This window comes from Tupaia chinensis, unplaced genomic scaffold, assembly GCF_000334495.1.
Source record: "Tupaia chinensis unplaced genomic scaffold, TupChi_1.0 Scaffold000054_1, whole genome shotgun sequence".
In the NCBI taxonomy this organism is placed as follows: domain Eukaryota; kingdom Metazoa; phylum Chordata; class Mammalia; order Scandentia; family Tupaiidae; genus Tupaia; species Tupaia belangeri.
Genome location: NW_006159512.1, coordinates 6,514,820 through 6,530,855, shown reverse-complemented (window position 1 = coordinate 6,530,855; position 16,036 = coordinate 6,514,820). Strand labels below are relative to the sequence as shown.

At 37.2% G+C, this 16,036-nt stretch overlaps 1 protein-coding gene and 1 non-coding gene across 5 annotated transcripts in view; one reads left to right on the top strand and one right to left on the bottom strand.

The window, feature by feature from the left end:
* CUNH12orf42 (chromosome unknown C12orf42 homolog) overlaps positions 1–16,036 on the top strand; it is a 174,272-nt gene that overhangs the window by 99,394 nt on the left and 58,842 nt on the right. The gene's annotated exons all lie outside the window — the stretch shown is intronic.
* Positions 8,539–8,645, bottom strand: LOC114009796 (U6 spliceosomal RNA). The gene has a single exon (XR_003551181.1). It is a non-coding gene; the product is annotated as a U6 spliceosomal RNA (small nuclear RNA).

Genomic DNA, 16,036 nt, shown 5'->3' with positions numbered 1-16,036 from the left:
AGTCCCCTTCTAGACTAACTGGTCTGCCAATTGTTAGACATGCAAATGAGCTAATCCTGAAGTATCCATCTTGAGCTAAGTTGATGCAAAGCAGAACTGACCAGTCAACTCAGAAACATGGGAAATAACAAGGTTTTTTTTGTAAACTAATTACACTTTTTTATTGCTTATTATGTAGCAAAAGCTAACTGACACTTCATCCAACATTTTAGTGGTGGTAACCTATCTCAGACTTATTGCTGCTTATGCTTAGTCCGTGGAGAACTTTATCACTCAGCTTTACCTAGCAAATGGCAGGTGAAAAGGGTTAAAATTAATTCACAAAAGAAACTTGAAATTCTTGGTCAAGGTTGCTTCCATGTTATTCCATATTCAGTAGAGTGTCAGCCTCTGCTTTTTCTCTCGTGTTTTTTATCACAAGGTCAGATGCTAGGCCCAGGATGATGTAAATGGACAAAGGAGTCTACATTGTCTGACTGAGCACTGAGACCTTGCCTTTAGCAGATAGGTAGAACATTTCTCTTGTAAGGTACCTAGCCCTCTGGTTAAGAGCAACAAATCTTGGGTCAGCAGATGGCATGGAGGTTAAGGGGCTGGATTCCACATGGCCAGTTTCACATTTCAAGTCCCAAACCCAGTAGCTTGAGAATCACTCCAGGCACATGTGCATGATTGTGCAGAATCCTGAGAGGAGAGAGGAGGAAAAGGGATTGTGGAGGAAAAGGGATTGTGGAGGAAAAGGGATTGTGGTGTCACCATCCCACCTGATGGGTGATTTCTCACTTTCTCTTTGTCTCTCTGGCAAGCACATGTACCCTATAGCAAAAACAAATCAACCAAACAAAAGTGACGAATCTAAATTTACTCAAAATAAGAAGTAGGGATTAAATAGCTAATTTGCTTTAAATAAACCAAACCCCAGTAGAATGAAGAGAAGAGAAAATGAAATATTATGAAACTAAATCTAATTTTTTATCAGCTGAGCAGAAGTTAGCAAAGGAAGCTATTCTGTCTAATAGACTTGAACAAAAACTTCAATTCAATAATCAGGATTATTACAACTTTTAAAGGAAGTTGTGAATTTCTAAAGGAGGGAAAGTTTAGTCAACATCAAATACTGAAGGACAACTAAGACATATATTGAGAGAGAATGTGCATTTGTTTTAACAACTAAGGTTTTTTCGGAAAAATGGTCAAGAACAGTTTTTGTAGAATAATAGAACTCAAACAAAGCTGCTGAGACTGGAAGAGTGAAGAGGAAGTGAGGTCATCAGTAAGCCAGGTCTGGCTCAATTATTAGCTGTGTAACCTTGTGCAAGCTGCTTGACTTCACTGGGTCAGTCTCTTTTGCTCTAGAGCGGCAGCAGGAGAAGGCTGAATGACCTAATGTCCCTTTAAATTAAAAAAAAAAACAATTCAACCAGTGGTTACTCAGTTATTCAAAAGAATATTGTAGGAATGATTTGTTTTTTAAATGGGAAGGTTGATATCAAAATTTAATAAAATAAGATGTGATAGTCAAAAGTCAAGGCTTTTTACCTCTTATCTTCCTTGTTGCTGTTGCCTTCAGAGCCAGACATTTATATCAACACAAACATAAAGGCAGACAAAAGTGCACATTTATATGCATGTAAACACACACACACACACACACACACACACACACACACAAATTATACTCTTTAGAGTCCATATGATAAGACTGAACAAAACAGAGCAAGCCACAGACCACAGATTCGGCTAACACTTCTGAATCATGTCTGGGTGCTCTCCTGGCTACAGAGTGACATACAAGTAAATTCATCAGGGTGATTGTTTTCAAAAAGGGAGATGGGGAACTTACCTAAAGGATAAGGTAGCTGGCTAAGGAGTTCTATGATACTTATTAAATGCTGATTCTACCAAGCCGCATATGGAGTAGTGGGGGCAGACATAAGAGAAATGTGGGTTCTTACAGGATTGTAGAATTATTTCTAACAGGGAGGTCTCATAAATGTTCAGCTTTCTTGTGAACTGCCTTGATTGATATCAACCAAGTCTTCCCAGAATGTCACATGGGAGGCCTCTAAGCTGTTGGCCTCAGTCTTTGCTGTGGGGTAAGGGAAAATGTGCAGGTGAGAGGCAGGAAGATGAGAGGGTGATCTGGATTTGTTTACCTTGACTTGTACAGTTTTACTGGGAAGCTACAATTTGCTCCTTCCTGAAATGAGGGCCAGATACTTCTCATGTCTCTCACTGTGGTCTGAGTAGGTTTCTGTGATTGTTACTGTAAACCACTATACTGTGGGCACCGGCAGCAACCTGAGCCCAACCCATTCTCTGGAAAAGTCTTGCAAAGATTGGAGAGTCCTGTATTATAGGCCAGAAATTTCCTGGGGAACGCATATTTTGTTCATCCCAAATAAAATAAAAAGAGATGAATTGGCTTTAAAATGTCTCTGTTCAGATATCACACAGTTTTCTGAATCACATTTTAGCTGACTGAAGGCTATAGAATCCTGACTGAACCTTACGGGTAACTCCCTCTCTGAAGATTTCCTCTTACTTTGGCACAGTCAAAAACTTCCATTTCTCTCACATCTCAGCTTGTGAGAAAATTCTCAGATTATGACAGCACTTTTTCAGGTTTCTCACTCTTGAGAAGAAAGGGTGGTTCCCACTGGAACCTTGAACACTTCTGTGTCATTCTCACCACTTTCTTGTAAAGGGCTTGTGATGGGATTTGCCATTTCACCCCTTGGTGAAAACCACTTTTCATGGGTTGACAGAAATCTATAATTGGAGGGTAGTTTACAGTTGTTCAGCTTTCAGGGGGAAATGATACAAATACAAACCCAGTGCTTAGTTCTTGGGACGTTCAGGAAGTGTCTCCCAGGAAGGTGGGGGAGGACATTTGTCAAAGTGTCTATGCTGCTGGTCCTCATAAGAATACTCTTTCTCCTTTGTTCCTGCCAGATTCAAAAGAATAAAACTCAATTACAAAGGGAAGGAGGCACTGGTGAGTGAATGCATCAGTGTTTTCTAATCCATGTGGAACAAAACCATGCAAGTTTTGATTCTGTAAAGACTCTTCCTTAGTATGCTGGATTAATCACATGGATTAATAAAACACTGTTGCCTTCACTCACTGGTGCCTCCTAGCCTTTGTATTTACCCCCTCCTCCCTTTTAAAAAGGTCTATGGAATTCTGTGGGGACAAAAGGAGTGGCATTTTCTAAGAGTACCATGGCCATGGGTCCATTGGTCCAATCCCTGTGGAAGGTAGGCGCTCTGAATTTCTCAGTGTGCAGCTCTTATTTGTGCCTGCATTGTAGCCTCTGTGCCTTGGGGAGAAATTCAGAATGTCTTCGGGCTTTACGTTTTGTATAATTTTGCTATGAGTGAAAAGTTACACATTGTAGTTTCAGTTCTTTACATGCAAATAAGAGCAAAGGCTACATAAAAGGCATTTAGTACACTCCATGGTAAAAGATATTAGATAAGGATCCTAGTAAGGTGAGTACATGTTTATTTCAACTCTATCTAACCTGCTTAACTTAAATAAACCTATAACTCTGTAATCTGGGATAAGACCAATAGGTCTCTGTTTCTAGAATTATTTTATTTAAAGTTTATTTATCGATAAAGAGAGAGAGAGAGAGAGATTCTGTTATTCTCCCTCCAGCTTTCTAGTCAGTCAGTGAGCATGCCTGGTGTGTTCAGGTCCACTTGGGATCTGAACCTAAACCCTTCCTATATGGATCCAGTATCATATAGCAGTTTCCTACTGCCTGTGCAACTGTCACTGGCCCAGTCTATTTCAGTAACTATTAAAAGTCATTGAACTTGACTTTGTACCAGTCATTATTTTAACACTTTAGACATCCATTTAATCCTTGTAGTAAACCTATGGGACAGTTGTATTACATCCATTTTCTGATAGAATAGTTGGGATCAGGAATGTTTAGTATATTACTGGATTTTATGCCACTTCTAAGTGGTGAAGTTGAAACAACTTAGATTTGGCACTCTCCAAAGCTGGTGACCTTAATCGTTGTGGCTATCCTTCCTTGTCTAAAGCCTGTTCGATCAAGCCTTGTATAATTGTGTATTCAACAATTAGATACATGCTTCCAGGCAATGTTTTAATGTTTCTTAATGCATTATGCCTTCTTCAAAGAGATAAGATAACACAGCAGATAATTTCCTATTTCAGCCCATGGTTGTCATTATTCATGAGTTGGAAAACCTTTATTAAAAATCTCATAGAAAAGAGAGAGAAATAGATGGAGAACACAGGAATAGCTAAAACCAAGGGAGAAAAAGCAGTCTTGAAATAATTAAAATATGCTGATACTTTGATATTAGATATTTGTTTTAGTGTCATTATAGTAGAGTGGAGGTTCTTATTTTTATCTCATCGTCTGTACCTCTGTATAGCACCATCCTCCCGCGTCCTCTTTCCATAGTGAGGACGCTCTCTATTTAAAGATTTTTTTTAAAAAATTGATTTCTTTATTGAGAGAGAGAGACAGCCAACAAGGTCTTACCATGTTGCAATTTCTCCTCCCACCTCCAAACTTTCAACCAGCCAAGATCTCAGGCATGCCAGCAAGTACACATGTCTTGTCCCAGTCAACCCAGGTTCCAAACCCCAGGACTTCCCAGATGGCTCCAGTATCAGGCAGCGGAGCTTTACTGCCTAGGACATCACTTCTGGGGCAAGAATTTGTTCTTTTGTCTTAGTCTTCTTGGCCTTTTTCAAATTTAGAAACAAAGAATTCTGCCTTCATCAGATTAAATCCTGGTCTTTCTTACACCTACCAGGGTAATAGTAAGTGAAGAGCCAGGAAAAGCAAAAATCCAAATCAGAGAGGAAGGAAAATTAAAATGTAAATTAGGGCTAAGAAGGAGCAAGTGAGCCCTGTGGAGTACCAGGTGGGTGTGAAGGAGAGTGTTGAGTTTGGAGAGAGGGAGGAGGGAGTAAGAAGTGGGGATAGCAGCCATACATGTGGAGAAAAATAGAAGGGATGGAAGAGATACAGATGAATGGAAAGAAAGAAAATGAAGAGCAGAGGTGGGAAAGAGACCTCTAAGGAGTTTTTAGTGTCTTATGAATCTAAACTTTCTTCAGTATTTCCTCAATAGATGAAAATTAAAATTTAAGTTGATATTCAGCTATTTTGGGATGCCAGTTTGGGTTTGTTTTATTGAGACTTCCCAACTAGGCAAGAAGGGGCTATGAGTAAGCTCAACTTCCTAGGAGTTACACATCTTCTTGTAATCTATAAATTGTGGTGTACTTAGATGCCACCTGACTTCTTAGTCCATCTTCAGCCCTGCCACTAAAATGTGTGAGAAGTACCAGATATTTGTCTTCAGGCATGTATGAAATTGCTGATACCTTTATTCACTTTTTACTCAAAATAATATTTGTTGAATGCCTATTCTGAGCAAACCAGTACTGAATAAGACATGGTCCTTGCCCTTGTAGAGCTTATTTTCAAGGGGAAAAAGCAGACAATAAAACGTATTAAAATATGTGAACAACATAATTACAGATAATGAAATGAAATATAAAGGAAAAGAACCTACAAAAGTGACTGTTAAGTCTGAATCTGAAAAAGAAGAAGGATCTAGTTATATGAATAACTCATCTCACTCTTTGAAAATCAGAGTATTTAGACAGATGACAGCATTATCAAAGATGTATTGGAATAATAACAAAGTGCTAACCTTTATATTGGAGTTTTGGAAGGAGAGTAGAGAGAGTAGGACCAAAAAAAATGTGAAGAAATAATAGTTGAAAACTCCCTAAATTTGGTTAAAGACATAAATACATAGAATTCAAGAAGTTGGGTGAATTCCAAATAAGATAAGTCTAAAGAAAGCTACACTAAAATACATCATAATTAAAATTTTGAAAACTAAAATAATAAATACCTTGATAAAATCAAGATATTCTTTTACTCTTAAATTTCAAGTATAAATTTTAGAAAGGTGAAAATTTCATGTTTCAGACAGGGAAAAGTATGGTTGGAAAATTACACAGTGATAACTGGTCATGTGAGTCAGGAAGAAATATTTGGTACATACAAAGGGGCTTCATGGGAAGCAAGAAAGATTTGGTACATACAAAAGGGTTTCATGGAAAATAGTAAATGGACAATATAATATGCAGAAAGGTGGACAGGATTTAGGTTGTTACCAGCACCTGGAGAGAGTCAGAGCATCTGCCTGGGAGGAATTACACTGAAGAAGAATGTCGCCACTGTCTCAACTGGTTAGACTGGAGGAACTGACAGAAAATGGATGCCTTTTCCTTTTTCTTTTTCAACTCCTTAAATCTTCTCATAGGCTCCTTCATCTGAATCCAACTGGGAGCCAGAGGGAGGGAATTGAGGTGAGCATTCAGTGAGAGAAGTCTTTTGGAGACAGATCTTTCCAGAAAGCAGAAGAGAGAGTTTGAAGGAGAGGTAGTGGTACATGGATAGAAATATAACACGGGTATCATAGTGAGAAATTCTGGTGTCACTACTGATCAGCTGTGTGATTCTGGGTGAGTCACCTAAATTCTTTGAGCTAAAATTTACTCTTCTATTAAATGAAGGTTTAGGTCTAAATCTCTATATTATCTTTTCATTCTAGGGAATGTCCTATTTAGAAGTTCTGTATCAATGCCATGTTGGTTTTGTTATTTCAGAACCTTAAGCGTTAGGTACTTCCAGACAGTAGTAAATATTGTATAATCTGCCACTTAATTGCCTCTTAAATCAGTTGTCTATTTTCTCTGTTTTCATGATTGCCATGTGGCTTTCAGCTCTGCAGTTAAGTACTCTACCAACTGTACTACAGAGTTGGGACCTGTTCTTATTTATTTATTTATCTTTCTTTTAAAAAAATCATTTATTTATTTATTTATTTATTTATACATTTTCCCACAAACATTTACTTTACATATCAAAAAATTTTTGCTCATGCTCCATAGTTCTTGACAGTTAATCAACAACTTTCAAAATTTTGAAAAACTGAATTTTAACGATAATATTAAAAATATTTGCTATAATTTTGTTTGTGACTCTTTAACAGAGACAGTATGGTTTTAAATATCTTTAAGAAAATATTTACATGTCAACCACTCAAACTGTTGAAAAGCAAACATCCAGCACACAATGCACGCATAAACCTTTTTCATTCAGCCCCATCTACCAAGTATTCTGTGATATACCATCTGGAGGCAAAGATCAGTCTCCTTTTCTTTCTTTAAAGTCTTCCTCAAGATAATTCTCTGGTTGTGGCTGTTCTTTTGCAATCTCAACTGATTACAAAGCTGGGCTAGAAAAGTCAGGTTATTTTATAGTAGAAATTCTTTCATACAGCTTCTCTAATCCTCTCTGTCAGGCAGAACTGTTTATGGTGCCAGGCCATCTTTCCAAGAGTTTCTGTTGGCTTACTTGAGACCTATCTCAGTTCCATAGTTTTCTGGTTTAATCTTCAGATATGGCATTCCAGTGTCCAATAGTGAGTATTTCCAATTTTTGATTCAAGGCAACAGGTATTATTGAACTTATGCAAATAACTATTATACTATAAAATAAGAATACTCTCAAATATTTTCCAATTCCAGAGGGGTCAGGAAGGAAGAAAAGTTTACGTTTTCATTTAAAGAAGCAAACAGGAAGAAAAAATATTTTAACAAATTGCTGAGCCTATCAACAGCTCAAAAGAAAGAAAAATCTTTAAATTGGGAAAACAAAGAATAGTAAAGTCAAAATCAGTAATGTTTTACTCAAAAGTCATAAAATTCTATTTTACCAGTTCAGTCTTATGTAATTAATCTCTCTTCTGTTGAATTTGTAACATTACTATGGACCTATCTTTCCATTTAAATCCTAGAAGTTAACATTCAACATTATTATTCATATTTCTTGTCCCTAGCATTAAGTTGGTCATTTTCTTGGTTGCTTTTTCTTCTCTTATTTCTGTATGTGTCTTTAGTTTTCCTGGTAAAGTACTCCTTTCAGAAGTTCTTGAAGAGCTGGTCTGGTGTTGGTTAATTCTTTCAGGTTTTGTTTATCTGAGAATGTTTTTATCTTTTCTTTCCTTCCATAGGAAGGATAATCCTGCCAGGTACAGTATTCTTGGTTGAAACTAGTTTTCTTTTTTTTTTTTTTTTCTTTTTTAGTTTTTTAAATTTTATTTTAAATTTTATTTCTTTTATATGTTCAATTTAGTTCACAAAGTGAATATTCCAACATGTTTACATTTCTCCCCAGTCTAGTTGATAATACTATAAAGTTATCTTCAACAGATAATATCCCATTTTTTTGTCCCATTAATGTTTTGCCTTTCTATTATTCTCCTTAATATCCTTCTTCAGACTCTATTCCTTCACCCACGCTCTTCTCACACTATGTGAAACTGTTTTTCACTTAACACTTAGAATATATTTTCCCTTCCTTGCTTACATTGTTTCTGATGAGAGGTCTGATGTTAGCCTGATGGGGAAACCTTTGTTTATAAGTAACCTGACATTTCTCTTTTGCTAATTTTAGTATCAAAAATATAGAGCACTTCATAAATTTGCATGTCATCCTTGCACAGGGGCCATGCTAATCTTCTCTGTATTGTTTGAATTTTAGTATATATGCTGCCAAAGTGAGCACTGGGCCCCGTTCTTCATCTTTAGCATGTTTTTCTTCTACAAAAAGTAACTGTTAATAAGTTTACTTTACAACCTACTGAAAATAGCATCTTATGTATTAAGACACTATAGGCCTTAAGTAGTTATTGTGAGAGTCAACTAGTGCACTACATTAAACTTAAACTATTTCTTTTTTAAAAAATTGCTATAGGGCAACATAGAGTAAAGGGCACACAGAGAGACAAAGAGAATGAGCAAAAGTGAGAAAGTGAGAAAGCACCCCCCAGTGGGTGGACATGCTATAATTCCTTTTCCTTCATTCCCTTCTCCTGATTTTGGGCATGCATGTGCACATGCAAGGAGTGTTTTTTCAAGTTGCAGGGTCTGGGACTTGAACTGGGAAGTTGGCCATGTGGGATCCAGCTACCTTAACCCTCAGGTTACCTGCTGGTTCAAACCTAAACCATTTATTTTTGGCATTAACATATTGTCTTTAGAATATGAATCTGTGCTTATTATAGGATGACTGCAAGGTATGAGTTACTATTCATTTCTCAAGAACATCTACAAAATGGAATGATAATTGTTATTGAATGTGATTTGAATGTTCAAGTTCCATTGTTTCCTCTATAGACATTTGCTTTTACAACAAACTTGTTTTGAAGAATAATCCTTAATTTTTTTCATTGTATATGAGAAATGAAATCTTTTGCTTGAAAACTAGCTGTCCATTTGGAGAGTTATTAAATATTGTTTTGTCATGGCATTTGCCACTTCCAGTATTGAATATACTCTGACTTCTCCCCTGGATATTGATAGATGTTAGAGAATCTCTAAGACCTGTCTCTTTATGTGGTATACAATCTAAGACAGAGTGTAAAACAGGGTTTGATGGGGGATTAGAAAAGACAGGAGAAGGAGGGAGAAGGAAAGGGCTTTGGTTAGGTTAATTATAGATATTTCTGTTATGATTTATGGTTTTTGGATGAACCCCATGTTCTGAAAATCCACATATGATGTAGGAAACACAAGGTCAGGTTGATCACTAATAACACATACAACTTTGAAATGCAATAAAAATAACAATCCCAGTAAAAGTACTGACACTGTTAAAAAGATGTGTTTAATTTCTGATTAAAAACTAGTTCGGAGGTGAGATGCTGGTACAGCAGAAAAACACAATGCTCTATGAGGAGACTCACACAGTAAAACTTCATGTTTGTATCAAGAGACCTCCCTGAGTATGCCAAGCATGTGCATGCCCCTGATTGGGGACTGATTGAAGCTAGGAGTAGATCAAAGGATCAAGCCCCTGTTGAGGATGCTGTCTTTTTGCTCTGTCTTCTTGCTCATGAAAGAAAAATAAATAAATAAATAAAATAGAATCAATATAGGAATCCAGTACAGTACATACAGTTGCATTTGACAGTTGTATTTGTGTGTGTGTGTGTGTGTTCAATTTTAAAGTACCTTAACATAAAGAAATATATAGTAGGGTTCAGACTGCTATGTTTTGGAGACCCAGGCAAATGGGGATTTGCAGAATTGGCTTTGAAGGACAGAGACCTTGGTAAAATTGAGTAGAGAATGTGGCGGTGAATGGGCATATTGTACAATTCTATACCTTGTTGTGTTTTGCTTTAGCAGAGCCTGCTGCATTGAGCTGCTCTTACTAGTGGTTCCAACATTATGACATGGGAGAAAATTACAAGTGAAAAATGTGATTTTCAAACTACTGCATTATATTGACATCATCCTTTCTTTATCCGTGGCAAATGGGCTAAATTTTGGACAGAAATGCATATTATAGTAGTATTTAAAAAAAATCAAGTGATATTTAAATATTTACTGTGATCCATCCACTGTTACATTATACATTTCATAGATACACTAATTTGTTATTCTACAAGGTATTGGTAGCAGAATACCATTAGTACATTAGTTGACCCACCTACTTATTTGAGAATTGTTAACATAAAAGCAGGGACTTGAAGCTACATCTGGGTACATCTCGGGGGATGCAATTTATTGAGATATTGAAAAGATTAAATAAAAGCAATAATCATTGCAGATAATATTTACTAAACATTTATTGAATAGTGTCATTAAGTTTGCTCTGTTCTTTGTGAGTATTATCTCGTTTAGTCAACATATAATTTGTCTACTCTAAATGTTGGGAGAGTTAATGTTCCAAATTCTGACTTGGACCCCAGAACCTCTTCACCAACCATTTACCTAACACCTTCAGGAGTGATAGACCTCTATGTGTAGCCCCAGAGACATTTAGTTTTCAGAGGAATGAGACCAAGAAGGTTTGTTCAAAACCATGTTGATTTTATTTTCATGCATGGCAAGGCTGGGCCATCTTGAAACCAGGGGTCTATTATATTTATCTATCTTTTCTCCCAAGGAAAGAGTTTAATCTTTGTAATCTTTGTATCTTTTCCTTTCACAGTAAGGTGAAGAACAATCATAGGTTCATTATGTTAGTGGCTACCTTTAAGATTTTCCAAATATTCTCCTATCTATATTCCTGAGATCAGAAAATTTATGTAAAAGTGTATCTTGATTGACTCTTTCCTTAAGGAATTTAGCGAACTATGCTTATTCCCAGTGCAACTTCACTTCTCAGTAATTCGTAAATATAATGTAGACATTTTTAAGTAAAGTTTTGAATATTTTCAGGTAAAATTTTTAAAAATTTTTATTTATTAAAGAAATATATAGTAGGGTTCAGACTGCTATGTTTTGGAGACCCAGGCAAATGGGGATTTGCAGAATTGGCTTTGAAGGACAGAGACCTTGGTAAAATTGAGTAGAGAATGTGGCGGTGAATGGGCATATTGTACAATTCTATACCTTGTTGTGTTTTGCTTTAGCAGAGCCTGCTGCATTGAGCTGCTCTTACTAGTGGTTCCAACATTATGACATGGGAGAAAATTACAAGTGAAAAATGTGATTTTCAAACTACTGCATTATATTGACATCATCCTTTCTTTATCCGTGGCAAATGGGCTAAATTTTGGACAGAAATGCATATTATAGTAGTATTTAAAAAAAATCAAGTGATATTTAAATATTTACTGTGATCCATCCACTGTTACATTATACATTTCATAGATACACTAATTTGTTATTCTACAAGGTATTGGTAGCAGAATACCATTAGTACATTAGTTGACCCACCTACTTATTTGAGAATTGTTAACATAAAAGCAGGGACTTGAAGCTACATCTGGGTACATCTCGGGGGATGCAATTTATTGAGATATTGAAAAGATTAAATAAAAGCAATAATCATTGCAGATAATATTTACTAAACATTTATTGAATAGTGTCATTAAGTTTGCTCTGTTCTTTGTGAGTATTATCTCGTTTAGTCAACATATAATTTGTCTACTCTAAATGTTGGGAGAGTTAATGTTCCAAATTCTGACTTGGACCCCAGAACCTCTTCACCAACCATTTACCTAACACCTTCAGGAGTGATAGACCTCTATGTGTAGCCCCAGAGACATTTAGTTTTCAGAGGAATGAGACCAAGAAGGTTTGTTCAAAACCATGTTGATTTTATTTTCATGCATGGCAAGGCTGGGCCATCTTGAAACCAGGGGTCTATTATATTTATCTATCTTTTCTCCCAAGGAAAGAGTTTAATCTTTGTAATCTTTGTATCTTTTCCTTTCACAGTAAGGTGAAGAACAATCATAGGTTCATTATGTTAGTGGCTACCTTTAAGATTTTCCAAATATTCTCCTATCTATATTCCTGAGATCAGAAAATTTATGTAAAAGTGTATCTTGATTGACTCTTTCCTTAAGGAATTTAGCGAACTATGCTTATTCCCAGTGCAACTTCACTTCTCAGTAATTCGTAAATATAATGTAGACATTTTTAAGTAAAGTTTTGAATATTTTCAGGTAAAATTTTTAAAAATTTTTATTTATTATTATCATTTTTCAATATGACCAGAGAGAGAAATGGAGAGAGAGAGAGAGTAAGAGAGAGAGAGAGAGAGAGAAAGTGAGAAAGTAAGTTGCCAGGTCCAGGGCCTGAACTATGGTTGGCCTTGTGGGAGTCCAGTGCCTCAAACACCATGCCTCCTGCTGACCCTTCAGGTAAAATTTTAAAGCACCACATTTACTTGGTATATTTTCTCATTCCTTGTACGTCTTAAGAAAATATTTTTCTCTTGTCTAACCATGCAAATGAAAACTTAAGGAGAATTAAAATTGTTTGGTGTTTGTAGAGGTTCACTGCCTTTGGCTTTTAAAGTTGAATAAAAAGAAACATAATATCAACCATTTTTTTTTTTTTAACAGAAGCAGACATTCTTTATTTTTCTTCGGGGAATCTTGTTAGAAGATGGTCTCATTTTAGCAAGATGGTCTCACATTCCAGAGGAGCACTCTTTCTGTGTGTCACCTTCAGTGTGCAAACCCTTCAAAAGCTCTCAGCAGATTTCACCTCGGGTCTCACTGACTTTAACTAAGTTATACACTCTCCTTTTAACCAATCACAGTGACCGGAATGAGATGACACTAGGGATTTTTCCCGGAGATGGGAATAGGTCTACTTACCTGAGGGAGGAATATTTAGCAAAAGATGGTTTCTGTTTGTAAAGCACATGGCTTCTATTTGCTCCAACAGTGTCTGCTGCATCCTTCTTACTATCGATCTGATTTTTTGTTGTGTCAGTTATTCCATTTACTCATCCATTTTACTACTGGACATTTAATTTCCTTGCAATTGTTCCTTATCTCACCCTGCTCTGTTTAGTCTGCTTATTGGTCTTTGCTGTGCAGCCTGTTGTTTTTAATCATCTAAAGTTCTTGTCCTTTCATCTTATCCTATTCTTTTTCAGGTTTCTGTTCTTGTTTCATAAGCCTATGTCTTTTTTTGTATATCATCAGGGATGCCAAAGTCTGTATTCAAATATTCCCAAAATGATTGGTTGCAGATTTTTCTGAGCATTTAGGATGACATATTCTCAGGTTCATTTTGCTGTGTGTAACTATACATTAATTTAAATATAGTGTCATATAAATTCTTGTTTTTATTTTTGAGTGAATAGTGTCTTTGTTCCTTGGTATTTTCTAGAGGACACCTTGTGCATATGTTATTTGCCTCTGTTTTTTATTTATTTGGAAGTTATTTGACTCCGTCTCCTCAGGCCTATTTTGAAGAGTAGAATGATGAGTAGGACATGGACAAGCCTATTCCCAGGGTTTAGCTGTATCCATCTAGGCTGATCGCCTATGATAAGGTGGGATCTGGTTATATGGTACTCATAGATTTTTTTCTTTTCTCTCTTTTTTTTTTTTTTTTGAGAGGTTTTCGCTATAGGGCGTGTGCGCTCGCCAGACAGACAGAGAGAGACATAGAGACAGAAAGCGAGAAATTACCCCCCAGGGGGGATGGTCACGCCGCAATCCCTTCTCCATTCTCCTCTCAGGATCTTGGGCATGCATGCACATGCGCCCGGTACTCACAGATTTTAACTGATGATAATTCCAGCAAGCATTGTTCTCACTCATCTTTTCACTGACCTGATACTTTACATGCAGAGTCTGTATCTACGGATATACAACTGCCATTCTCCTCCCTTCCTTATACACCCAGGCAGCATTCAAGGGCAGACAATGGAGTAGTATATGGTTTTGCCTTAAAAACCAGTCAACGTGTATAATACATAGGGATGACTTTGCCTTTTTTATTTTTATTTTTGGCCACAGACTCTTGCTCTCTGAAGCTTGGGGTGAGCCAGTGGGTGGGACAAAAATCTCTCCCTCTTGTTTTTCTGTCAGCTGGGGCTCCTTCATTAATCACCTGAAGTATGGCCATGGCACTAACAGTTTTGCTCTTTCTAGCTCAGTCTCATATAAACGCCTTTTGAGTCCAACTTAAGGTATTTCTTTAGGCTTAGATTAGATTTTAGTATGAAGTAAGCAGGGGCTTCTGGGAATGGTGGCTAAAGGTTCTCACTGCTTTTTTTTTTTTTTTTTGGTCAGTAGGCACATGAGCATGTCAGAGAGAGACAGAGAGATATATAGGAAGAGAAGAGGGACAAAGCACCTTCCAATGGGGTGTAGTCACACCTAGATCCCTTTGATTCCATTTCTTCATCCTGTTGGGATTCTGTGTCTAAAGTATTTCTCAAGCTTCTGGGGCTGGGATTATAACTGTGCAGTCAGCCATGTGGGATCTAGCTCCCTTTACTATTAATACTAGACCAAGGGGTTGGCACTCTCATTGCTCTTCTTTTTTTCTTTTCCTTTTTTTTTTTTTTTTTTTTGAGAGAGATTTTTTTTTCCTATAAGGTGCATGTGCTCACTAGAGAGACAGAGAGGGAGAGAGAGACAGAAATCATTTCCCAGGGGGATAGCCACACCACAACCTCTTCTCCTCCATTCTCCTCCTGGGATTTTGGGCATGCATGCACATGCATCTGGCATGAGTTTCAAGCTGCTTGGTCCAACTTCAGTCAACTATGTGGGAGTCCAGTGACGTAACTATTAAGCTATCTGCTGATCTCCACACTCTTCTTCTTTTTTTTTTTTTGGAGAGATTTTCACTATAGGGCATGTGCGCTCGCCAGACAGACAGAAAGAGACAGAGAGATAGAAAGCGAGAAATCACCCCCAGGGGGGATGGCCACGCCGCAATCCCTTCTCCTCCATTCTCCTCTCGGGATCTTGGGCACGCACGCACATGCACCCGGCGTGAGTTTTAAACCACTGGGTCCGGGTTGCAAACCGCAGTGAACTACGTGGGAGTCCAGCAACATAGCCATTACGCTAACTGCTGGTTCCCCACACTCCTCTTCTAATAATAACTTTTATCTGGTATTGAATTCATAAAGTTTCTACCACTTAACATTGTCTATGTTTCTCAGCATCCATAAAAGGGAGTGTTTTCAACAGTTAGTGATGCTCTGAGTACATTCCTAAACAATGTTGTTTCTAATCACTTGGTAAATCACTTCTTTAACAATGAGTTGATTGCCTTGTTCTTTTGCCTTTAAGACTTAGAATAAGACTATGCCCATGAGTAAGATTGCAGTTTTTGAGTTTGTTTTATCTATTCTAACAGAGAGAGAAAAACATCAGATGGTCACTCCCAAAAGGGTCTCCACACTATGATCTACTCCCCAACCTTAGCCAGCACAGACCACAGGCGAGCAACTGCATGGTGTGTGCTGGGTGACTCTGGGATAGAAATTTAGGACCTTCCCATATGGGTCTCACACTGCGGAACACTGTTTTACTGCCACACCACTGCAGCTGGCCCAGAAATGCTTGTTGCTAACGTGTAGTTTGTCTTCACTCATAAATACCTTGTGCACTAGTCTTTGCTTCAACCTGCAATTCTGTCAGGATAGTACCTGACTTTAGAACAAAAACCACAGGACCA